Below are 13,134 nucleotides of genomic sequence, written 5' to 3'. Positions count from 1 at the left end.
ATGTCTTCGTCGGGAACTCCGAAGGACAGCTTCTTTGAGAACATCGTCAACCCGTGCATGAACGAGCTGAAGATGCATCCCAAGGAATCGCTGCTCGTAGATGGAGAGTTGCAGATAGAAGATGTCCGGGGTCCTAAAGGAGAAGGAAGTTTGGAGGACAGGATGGAGAAACTAGAACAAGAGGTCTTCATCTACAAGAAGATGGCTGAGCGTGAAGTGGACATCTTCCACAAAATTGTGTCTGAACTTATTGATGAACACAAGAAGGGGAGTGCAAAGCTATGGGACGATATCCTCTCGCTTCACAACACTACCAACAAACTCCAAGCTCAACTTTATGATGTTCAGAATCAAAACTGTGAGTATGAAAACAGGTTTAAACACATAAGCATGCTGCCAGTTTCAGGATTCCTGAGACCAAGAAGTCATTTGTTGATGGAGAGCCACTTCCTTGGAAGTCTGATGACGAGAAGAATTAACCACCATCACCGAAGGAGTAATTCATCATTGGTATTGGCATCCCCTTGGCTTGTTCCAAGCTTGGGGGGAGTGCCGCGTTATCACGTCATTACTATCTTTTACCTTTTTACTGTCAAGTAGTGTCATATCATGAGTAGGGAAGTTATTATATAAGATGGTTTGCAGTGTGGAAGTATCTCTCTTTTAGTTAGTTATCTATGTATCCCTTGGTGTGAGTTATCGTTATGGAATATTAATGAGAAGTTTTATCATTTACATTTTGCACACCTTATTTTAGTTTGCAATTACTGTTATATGATTGCTCTTGTTGTTAGTATTGATATCACTTTGGGAGCATCAAGTAAATCTATTTGGTTTTGGCAAACTTAGCATTGGTCAATAGCAACAATACTTTGAGGCTTAAGTAGAAAAGAGGGAAGTACATGTAGATATATTATTTCATTATCTTTCTTTCTTGTTAGCTAATGAGCTTAGTATTCTGAAGTTAAAATTGTTTGTGCTTACAAGGAAGATGCATGATTGTTTCTATCACATGTATATTTTTTTGTTTCCCTCAACACTTATGCTTGCTAACCAACCTTGCTAGCCAAAGACCTGTACTGAGAGGGAATGCTTCTCGTGCATCCAAAACCTTAAACCAAACCCATGCCATTTGTGTCCACCATAACTACCTATTATGTGGTATTTTGCGCCACTCCAAGTAAATATTTCATGTGCTACCTTTAAACAATTCAAAAGTTATTATCTCTTATTTGTGTCAATGTTTTATAGCTCATGAGGAAGTATGTGGTGTTTTATCTTTCAATCTTGTTGGACGAGACTTTCACCAATGGACTAGTGGCATATACATCCGCTTATCCAATAATTTTGCAAAAAGAGTCGGCAACGGGGTGCCCAGCCCCAATTAATAACTTTCATTAATAATTCTCTTCACATGTTTTGCCCTAATTTATCAGTAAGCAACTTAATTTTGCAATAGACACTCCTCCATGGTATGTGAAATGTTGGAAGGCACCCGAGGATTCGGTTAGCCATGGCTTGTGAAAGCAAAGGTTGGGAGGAGTGTCATCCATAAATAAAACTAAAGTACATGTGTAAACAAAAGAGAAGAGGGATGATCTACCTTGCTTGGTAGAGATAACGTCCTTCATGGGAGCCGCTCTTTGAAAGTACTGTTTGACAAGGGGGTTAGAGTGCCCACTACCATTCGTTGACAACAACAAACACCTCTCAAAACTTTATTTTTATGCTCTCTTTATGATTTCAAAACTTGAAAAGCTCTAGCACATGATTTAATCCCTGCTTCCCTCTGCGAAGGGCCTATCTTTTACTTTTATGTTGAGTCGGTAAACCTATTTCCCTCTATCTCAAGCAAGCAATTGAGTTGTTGTGATCCAACCATTTATATTGTGATCTATTTAATCATGTCTTTTATTCTTCCTTGTTTAGTACAAATTTTATCTGAATGAATATGACTTTGAAGGTTATCAATGATTATGAGGAGATTGTTATGATTGAGCATGTAAGTTACTGCCATATAAACTCTAATATAAAGGCTCTGCTCGAAAGATAAGTACAATCTGTTAATTGTTCTTTGACCAAGAACGAAGTTTGCCATCACCAATTATGATTTCCTATGCACCTTTATTTGTGATTTCCCTTTACTTGTTTCAAGTTGAGTTATATGAGGAAGTTGTTTACTAGAATGTCTTGTGTGAATTAATAAATGTGATGCTTCTTGTCCGTATTTTATTTATCGACTCTTCACTCCATAAACATGTGGTCTTGTTTATCGAGTTCAGTTTCGCTTGGGGACAAGCAAGGTCTAAGCTTGGGGGAGTTGATACGTCCATTTTGCATCACTATTTTATATCATAATTTACTGTTATTCATTGATATATTTCATATTTAGAGATGATACTTATGTTATTTCACCTATTTTGCATGTTTCATGATTATTGGAGAATTACTCACCGGAGTCGAATTCACGCTAGAAAAAGCACCGTCGGGATACAATATTTACGAAGATCAACAATTGACGGAAAATATACCGAAGCTCCTATTTTTCCAGATGACGGAGCCAGCCAAAAGGGGAGGCCGAGGAGGGCCTCCATGGGCCCTCCCCATGGGCCGGCGCGGCCACCAATGCCGGCGCGCCGCTACGTGGGGAGGGGGCCCACGACCCCCTCGGCCATCGCCCTTTCGCGTACTTCATCTCCCAGAAACCCTAAGGTGCGGGAAAACATCGAGGATAGTCATCGCCGCCTCCTCGAGGCGGAAAACACCAGAGAGAAAAGAGCTCTCCGGTAGGCAGAAATCTGCCGGGGAAATTCCCTCCCGAAGGGGGGAAATCATTGCCATCGTCACCGTCATCGAGCTGGACTTCATTGGGATCATCATCATCATCATCATCATCTCCACCGCCGACACCGTCATCTCCACCGCTGCACCTCGTCTCCGCTGTAACATCTAGGGTTGAATCTTGAGTATTTCATAGGGGAAACTCTCCCGGTGTTGATTACTCCTTTTTATTGATGCTATTGAATGAAACCGTTGAATCAAGGTTTATGTTCAGATTGTTATCCATCATCATATCACCTCTGATCATGCCCCATATGATGTCTTGTGAGTAGTTCGTTTAGTTCTTGAGGACATGGGTGAAGTCTAAATGTTAGTAGTGAACTATGTTGAGTAATATTTAATGGTTTGATATTTAAGTTGTGGTGTTATTCTTCTAGTGGTGTCATGTGAACGTCGACTACACGACACTTCACCTTTATGGGCCTAGGGGAATGCATCTTGTATTCGTTTGCTAATTGTGGGGTTGCCGGAGTGACAGCAACCTGAACCCCCGTTGGTATATCGATGCGTGAGGGATAGCAGGATCTCAGAGTTTAAGACTGTGGTTAGATTTATCTTAATTAGTTTCTTGTATTTACGGATGCTTGCAAGGGGTTTAATCACAAGTATGTATTAGTCCTAGGAAGGGCGGTGCATTAGCATAGGTTCACCCACACAATACTTATCAAAACAATGAAGATTAATCAACTATATGAAGCGAAAGCACTAGACTAAATTCCCGTGTGTCCTCAAGAACGTTTGGTCATCATAAGTAAACAAACCGGCTTGTCCTTTGTGCTAAAAAGGATTGGGCCACTTGCTGCAATTATTATTCTCGTATTTTACTTACTTGTATTTTATTTATCTACTATATCAAAACCTCCTGAAAACTTGTCTGTGAGCATTTACAGTGAATCCTTCATCGAAACTGCTTGTCAACACCTTCTGCTCCTCGTTGGATTCGACACTCTTATTTATCGAAAGTACTACGATACACCCCCTATACTTGTGGGTCATCATTTATTTATATATGTCCTCTTGTGGGCTCTGTCATGACTTGTTATAATGATTACTACTTTTGTTGATCCCACCCACATCGCGTGCATGCTTCGACACACACGAGCCACTTGGTGGTGCATCTCCTAAAATCGATATTGTGCACATCTTGACAGGAACGGTTGAATCTGCATAGTACCGGTTTTGGGGTGCCACAACCAACCACGGGTTGACGCCTCCACCATGGCTCCGCATGTACACGTATGGCGGGGAGGAAGGCGATCCTTCCTCCTCGTGACTTCGTTGTTGCTACCCCACCCCCGCCAACGGTGATTGGGGCATGGAGGCCAAAGAGGAGTTGGCGCCCGGCCGGTCAAGATTTTCGAGGACGTGGACTTCATCGACAACGACGAAGCCGATGTTGTAGCCTTCGTGAAGCTCTGCCACATTTCGGAGTGGTAGGCTGTTGAGGCGCACCAGCGCAAGGAGGAGGACGCTTTGTGGGTCGTCCATCAGGTGCGCGCCTGCGAGGAGTTCCAGCGGGAGCCCACCATGCGTCCGCCACGTGAATACGGAGCTCATCAAGCTCTAGTAGGAGGAGCTCGCCGTGTCGGCCATTGTCCGCTGCCGCGGCCACAGGCCTGGTAAGGTATCCTAAGGACAAATTTTGGTAAGTGTAGTGTAGCTATAGGCTCGTTTTGGTTTTTATTTTGTGTTCGTGGTTGATTTTGCGTCTGTCCTCAATTCTCTCGCGAACATAGTTTTTCGAATTATTCAGTTTCGAGTACGGGTTCTGAACTGTGCAAGGACTTCTTGAGCCAACAGATGTATTTTCAGTGGCCAATACTCGCGTTTTTGCAGTCTGCTATTTGCCGTATATGCTAGAGTTGCTCTTATCCCATTTGTCGAACGTACACATCCGTAACGTAAGTATACAGCGTGCTCGCTCATCACTGACCATCTTTATTAATTATGAGCCAAACATTCATGTTCACACAAGCATATTCATATCAGGGCCAGACATCCAGATTTATTCGAAGTACTACTATTATTCAGTACAAGTCCGTGGTAATAATTTGCACTTTTAGAGGGAGGCTTACATCAAGGCCGTCCAGTTACTCCAGTGCTCCGGAGAGAGGGTCTGCGCTTGCTAGGGTTGACCTTGACCTGCTGCTGGCGGTGGGCAACCGTACTCTCCGCGGCACCCACGGCCGGTGTAGGGTTTACCGGGCGATGGGCACGTCCCTCCGTTGCACACAGGACGGTGAGGGTCAAGAGGGTTGAAGCCAATGACGCCACCGCCACGGGCTCCGTGGCAGACGGAGCTGCTCATGATCACGGTGGAGACGATGAACAAGGCGATCTGGAGGAGCACCAGGAAACGCGCAGCTCTAGCCAAGGACCCCATATCCAAGCTCAGTTAGGTTGGCTTTTTGTTCCGGCTAACTAATCCTCTGATGTGTTAGAGGTGTGTATGTCTGCTGCAGTGCTGCTTGCTGAAGGCCCGTTTTTATAGATGGGAAAATGTTCACGTTGGCCCCTCAATTTCCATATTATACTTTTACCTCTAGCTGGTAATGCGTAAGGATGGCACCCGCAGGGTATGGGTACGGGTAGAGCCATCCCATACCCATACCCGTCGCCTTCAATCTTACCCGTCACCCGTACCCATACCCGCGAACGGGTACAAGTTTTTCCCATACCCGTCACCCGGTAGGGTAAATGGGTACCCGCGGGTTAAAAATACCCGCGCTTACAACGTATCAAGTTGTTCAAAAAAATATGAAAGGAGGTAAAGATATCCTAAATAGTGGTCTAATCCTCACTAAGCTACCAGCGATTGTTAGATCAGAAAGCGTGAGGTTCAACCAAGCAATGTGAAGGCACGGTTAGGGGAAAATTAAGTAGTTCAAAACATTATGGCTGCCCACTTGTCAAATTTATATGGGTAAATAGGTACACGGGTATGGGTTGTACAATCCCATACCCGTACCCGCTCTACCCGATGGGTATGATATTTTCCCGTTTACAAACCCATGGGTAATATTTTGTCCCATACCCGTATTCCTATTGGGTTTTTACCCGACGGGTCCGCGGGTCATGGGTACCCATTGCCACACTACACTATTATTACAGTATAGCCACTATGCTACTTTTACGTTTAAAGAAAAAAGAAAAGAGTAGACAACCAAAACAAGTGCTACATATTTTGACATTTTCTTGCAGCCCAAAATGGACTAGACCATAAACGAAAGTCATTCTTCAAAGAATTTCATGAACGATTTTTTTTTCCAACAATGACCTACCTTTTATCGACCCCGTAAAAATGGTAAACGTGAACAATACATAAATTGGTTGTGGTGAGAAACAACATAGGTGGGGTAGATATCCGCCGTTGCTCTGGACCACGTAATGCGATACTAGCTAGAGAGCATGGTAGTTTACCATAAATGAATTTCTTAAGACTGTATCTCTAGTTCTCTTCCGACCGTACCAGTGAATCCATGAATAAAATTGAGTGGATGTGACTAACTTTGGCGATGTCCTTCCTTCTATAACATTGATCGATGTTAACGTCAATTGCGTTAAGTCGGACCTTGTTTGACTCATTCCTTGATGTGTGGGACTCACCACTTTGCCATGTTAATGGTGACAATAAAATAAAAAACCTGACCCATTTCTTGTCCCATGGGACCCACAAAATTTTCATCTCAAACGGCGTTGTAGGCCCGTAGCGCTATGTCATGGCTTAGCTATAAGGACACTTTGAACTTTCGTAATATGTATATAAAGTTCCCTGAAATACCTATTAGGGCTTTTTTTTTTTGAGGGAAACAGTAGGACTCCGTCCTGCTGTGAGCTTTATTGATTAAATAATAGTTACATCGTCAATTAACATCGAAATAATAAAGCTCGGCGGATCATCTACCCAGACATTCGGTAGTGAATCCGTCTCTCTCGATAACCAATCAGCAATACAGTTGGCTTCTCTATTACAGAAAGTAAACTCGCATCTAGAAAATGTTGACGCTTGGACATAGATATCATCAAAAAGTGCTACTGCTGCAGTTGAGGGAAAATCACCAGTTTGAAGGGCATCAACAACTTGCTGACAATCTGACTGAACAATAATACGTGAGCACCCCACCTGATTAGCCAAAGCAATGCCCCTGGACACCGCTTGAGCTTCCAACGTGGATGCATCAATTGCATATTGAACCTTTTCATTGCATGCAGCGATGAAGCTCCCCATATGATCTCTGATTACTACTCCTATACCTCCTGACAGATACTCAAGATTGAAGCTAGCATCCACATTAATCAAAACATAACCCTCCCTTGGTTTGGCCCAAACGCTTTGCTTCTTTATTGAGTTTTTCCTCAAGGATCTAATATTGTTTGTAGTAATCACTTGGATAGACATAGCAGCAACCGAATTTGTGGGGTACTTCTCTCCATGAATAAGTTGACGACGCATCCACCAGATATACCACGCAGCCGTCAAAATAAGCTCTCTCAACCCATCATCATGTTGATGTACTAAGAGCTCCTCAAGCACTGCACTACCTGCTACCAGACCAAGCTTTCTCCATATGTCCAAAGCATGCTCACAACTAAACAACACATGTTTTATGTCTTCGCAATGAATATTACACCGGGGGCATTGGCTGGACACTGGGACATGCCGATTTGCTAGAACTGCATAACATGGAAGAATTCCATGGAGAGATTTCCAAGCAAATATTTTTACCTTTGCCGCAACTCTGATGTTTTCCAGAGAATGTTCCAAACAATATTTTGGCTTGATTGCCCAGGTGCATAAAGGTCTCTTTCTTTTCTACCAAATTGGTATTTCCACTCACCGTGATAGGCCGATCCAACTGAGAAGAGAGAGTTCTTTGTGTACCTCCATGCAACAAAATCCTCGATACCGTTTGAAGATAGTGGTATAGCTAGAATTTTATTAGCATCAATAGACAAGAAATTTTCCCTTATCAGCTCCTCATCCCAAGATCCAGTGATTGGATTAATAAGTTCTTCAACTTTCGAAAGAACAATATTTCCTCTCGGTGAAATAACCAAACCATCATGATTATTAGGAATCCAAGAATCATGCCATATATCAATTTGCGAACCATCACCTACTCGCCATATACAGCCTCTGTTAAAAGTTTGGATACCCGCCAAGATGCTTTGCCATGTAAATGAGGCACCACTCTTCATTTTGGCCTTCAAAAGTTTCCCATCTGGGTAATATTTGGCTCGTAAAACTCGGGCACATAATGAATCAGGTTCCCTCTATAAACGCCACACCTGTTTTGCCAACATTGCAAGGTTAAAACTATGCAAATCTCGAAAACCAAGTCCCCCCCTCTTCTTAGGGATACACAACTTCCACCACGCAAACCAATGCATCTTCTTATCGTTGACATCATCACCCCACCAGAACTGCGATATTGCGTCCATAATTCCTTTACAAATATTTTTTGGAATTTTGAAAACAGACATCGCATAAACCGATATTGCTTGTGCCACAGCTTTAAGAAGAACTTCCTTTCCTCCCACAGATAGAGTTCTTTCCTTCCATCCCATGATAATTTTTTGCACTCTCTCAACCAAATATTTGAAACAATCACTTCTATCCACCCCTACCATAGAAGGTAGTCCCAAGTATTTGTCAGATATGGCCTCCGTCAAAATCTCCAAGAGGGTACAGATTTCCTCTCTTACCTCCACTCTAGTGTTTGTACTGAAGTAGACACTAGACTTGCCAACACTCACCAATTGTCCAGAAGATGCGCAATACACCTCCAAAATATCTTTTAAACACCTTGCATTACTCTCATCTGCCTTCATCAAAATGAGTGAGTCGTCCGCAAAAAGGAGATGAGACACTGCAGGAGCTTCACGGCAAACTTTAATACCCATGAGAGATCCCTCTGCTTCAGCATGAGATAACAAGCTCGACAACCCTTCCGAGCATATCAAAAATAGGTACGGAGAGAGAGGATCACCCTGTCGAAGCCCCCTTGTAGGAACAAATTGATCAGTTTCATATGAATTAAAACGAACACGGTACCTTACCGATGAGACACACTCCATCATAAGGTTTACCCATCTGATGTCAAAGCCCAACTTGATCATCATAGCTTTCAAAAATTTCCATTCCACCCTATCATACGCCTTATGCATGTCAAGCTTCACCGCACAAATACCTTGTTTGCCCGTCTTTCTTTTTATTGTATGGACACATTCATAGGCCACCAGAACGTTATCCGTAATCATCCTGCCGGGAACAAAAGCACTTTGCTCCTCACTTATAATGTCAGGTAGAATCCTCTTCAGCCGAGTTGCCAATAACTTGCTCATAATTTTATAAATGACATTACACAAACTTATTGGTCTATATTCTGTGACCTTTTTTGGATCTTCGTTTTTCGGAATTAACACAATCACTGTGTCATTCCACCCTTCAGGTATTTTTGCAGTATTAAGTGCCTGCAAAACCTCTCCAATCAAATCTTCCTCAAGCATCGGCCAGAACCGTTTGTAAAAATTGCATGTAGACCATCTGGCCCTGGCGCCTTCATATCTCCAATACCAAACAACGCCTTTTTAACTTCTTCCGCTGAGAATGGCGCTAGAAGTGCTTCATTCATCGTTGTAGTAACCTTATGTTTTACTTTACTCAATAAGTTATGATCTGGGTCACCCGTATCCGAAGTGAAAAGACCATCAAAATAACCACTAATCAGATTGGATAGGTCAGCATTTCCTTCAACAATGTCACCATTCTCGTTGACCAAATTTTTGATCAAATTTCTCTTCTTCCTTTCCGAAGCGAAATGGTGGAAGAAACTGGTGTTCCTATCTCCATGCCGTAGCCAATTTGCCCTCCCTTGTTGAAGCCAAAAAATTTCCTCTTGCTCGAACAGATTCTCAAGCGTGGTAAGAATATCTTGTTGCCTCCCTAGAGCTTCGTCACTCATAGGACCACGTCTCAATTCCTCTAGTTCTGATTTTAGCTTATTTATTCTTTGTCTCGGGCTTTTCAAAATCTTCCGATCCCACATATGAAGATCTGCATGCACATCTGCCAATGTTTCCATAATGACCCTATTTGAGGTTTTAGCTTTATTCCAAGCTTCTGTAACAATATCATCAACTGTGGGTTCAGATAACCATCGGGCCTCAAACCTCTTGGTAGAATTTACGGTTGTCGCCTGTACACCCTCTTAGTAATCATTGTCCACTAAAATTGGCCTGTGATCAGACTTCGTCATTTCTCCATTGATAGACCCAGAAGATGGGAACAAAACATTCCACTCTCTATTGCAAACAGACCGGTCTAATCTTTCTCTAATCCTCCCCCGCCTCCAGGTGAACCGCTCTCCTATGTATGGCATGTCCTCCAACCTACAATCTTTCAAAGTATCTCTGAAATCTTGCATATATCTTTGTGGTCTTGGATTGCCCCCCTCTTTCTCACTATCAAAAAGGATCTCATTGAAATCCCCAAGAAGCAACCATGGCATTTGATTATTGCTTGCATGGAGATCCCTCAGGTCAGTCCACGTACGATTTTTGTGTTGCCAATTTGGTTCACCATAAACTCCTGTTAGCCGCCAAACCGGATCAACATCAACAGTAACATCAATATGCTGATTTGTAACACTTCTCTCTATAAGTTTTACCTCCTTCTTCCACAGCATCAACAGACCCCCGCTTCTCCCGTCACTCGCATGGATCAACATGTGATGAAAATCCAACCGACGCTTTAACTTTTCTGCCTTAATTTGCCTTGTTCAGATGTGTCTCAGACAGGAAAACCAAATCTGGTTTTAGATGCCTCAGGACCTCCTGAAGCGCAAGAACTGCTCGAGCACTCGCCAGCCCGTCGCAATTCCAACCTAGTATTTTCATAATACCAACGATCACCTATTAGGGCACTTAAAAGTGCCAATTTTACTCGTGTCTCTAAAAATTTCTAGGAAAATTTGAAAAGAGTGCCCTAACAATTTACTTATTAGAGGCATTGGTAAATTATACCACAAAATATCTATTAGGGCACTTCGAGTAAATAATAAACATTTGAGGCACTCAATAAAATGCCCCATAAAACAATTAGGGAACTTTGAGAAAATCCCCTAATAAGGACTTTGAGAAAATGCCGCAATAACATTTAGAGGAACTAAGGAAAAATTCCCAAAAAATATATTATGGCACTTTGGAACAATTCCCTAATAACACTTAGAGGCACTAACAAAAATGTCCTAAAAAATTATTAGGGAACTTTGGAAAAATTTCGTAAATGCTCCATTGCAGAAGTACACAATTTCAAGAACAAGTAATACATATTTGAAATAAAATTTATATTGTTCCTAATATGAATTCACAGTACACTTATTCTTGGGAATAAAATTTATCTCACATCTCATGTGCATGCACATATTGTAATATTCAAACAAAGTCTCACATTGTATTGAACATAATTTTAATATTCATAGTAAGTCTCACATTGTACTGAATAGTAACAGACTGGCCTCTTCATTGTATTACTGAATTGGCATATCCATTGTTATACTTTAAGAATCAATTTTGCTCTTCTTGTTGCTCTTCACCTCTGCTTGCAATCGCAGTTGTTTATACATCGAATTTCCAGGCGATATATCATCTGCTTTTTGTCACCTGTACTTTTTTCACAAAAAGGATTCATTACATTCATCTATAGTTATCAAGCAGTAACTTGGGAAATGCATGGAAAACAAGTTGAATTCATTTTACGTTTTTCCTATACCATGCAATGCAGCGGGCTTGAGCATGACCAATATGTGTAACTCTTCCTTTTGGTTTAGACAGAATAGTGGTATTCTTGAATACCATGTCCACTAGCACTTCAACATACTCATCATTGTTATGCTATGCATCAATGAGATAGCAATAAAAGCTGAACTATTAGGTGATGTTAAAACCACTTATGTCTCTGTTTTGATTTTGTTGGAACAATATTTGGAGGAATATGGGTTAACTACACAACATATAGAGATTGAATCTTGAAAATATTCTTCATTCGATAAAATATCCCTCACTTTCTTCCTTTTGTTGATCCTTTCTTTCTTCTTGCAATGCTCTTCTCTGTCTTAACTTTTTTTAAAGGTTGTTTCTTCTGACTATAATTTCTAGTGAAATTTTTCATTACTCTCTTAAGGATAGCTTGGCTATAATGTTGTTGTATGTTTGTTGCTTGGGGTTGCTTCATATTCTTTTGTGTACACTGTTGGCGTTGTTGCTTAGCTCATGTTCCTGCTGCTTTGTTTGGTTCATGCTTAGATGCTTCTCTCGTTGCTTGGATTGTTTGGGTTATAACACCTCCCTCTAATCTATTTGTTAGTGTTGATTTGCTTGCTCGTTGATGTTCTTGCTAATTACTTGTTTTGGTTGCAACACCTTTCATCTACGGCTTTTGTTGCTTGTAACATCCCAAGAATTTCAAAATAAAACAAATGAATTTCACTAGTTCCAAATTTTGGAACCAACAAAAACTTTTATTAAATAGAATATGATACATAGTGATCTTGCTTAATTCTTGTGTTATTGCTATGATTGCTTGTTATTAGTATTTGAAGTGATCTTAAACCCTAAAACCTCACCCCTCTTATCACCATCCTAGTTAAAATAAAATAAAAGGAAATTAAATAAGATAGAGGCATATGTGCCTATGGATATATTTATAAAACCTTACCCTAAGCTTTTCTACTTTGCTTAGAGATTTGGAAAACCTTCATACACCATACCTAGTACCTATCAAACCAATTTCAAGTGGTTTCCAAGAAAATTAAAAAGGAACTAAAAATGCCATAGAGGCATATGAGAGCAAAATAGCAAATTGTGATTTTAAGAATCTTGACCCTAATACATGTTATGAATGGAGGGATCACTCCTATATACCATTTCAACACTCAACCACACCAATTGGGTCAAGCCAAGTCAAATCTAAAATCAAATGCTACATATGCATAGAGGCATATGTGACACATAGCCATAATACCCAATTCTTGCCCTATGACTTTAAACCTTGACCAAATGTTGGGAAACCATCTCTCAACCTATTATAACACTAAATTGACCCTAACCCATGTCCAAGTAAAGCAAGATGAACCCTTTTCAAAAATAATAAAAATTGACACATCACCTCTTATGTGTTATGGCCATTTTTGCAAATCTTTGAACAAGACCATTTGAATTTGTTTCAATAGTTGGAAAATGTTTCTAAACCCATAAGAATCACATTTGAGTCAACCAAAGTCAAATCAAATG

The sequence above is a fragment of the Lolium rigidum genome, chromosome 1 (assembly GCF_022539505.1).
Source record: "Lolium rigidum isolate FL_2022 chromosome 1, APGP_CSIRO_Lrig_0.1, whole genome shotgun sequence".
Taxonomy (NCBI): domain Eukaryota; kingdom Viridiplantae; phylum Streptophyta; class Magnoliopsida; order Poales; family Poaceae; genus Lolium; species Lolium rigidum.
This window is presented reverse-complemented; position numbering follows the sequence as displayed.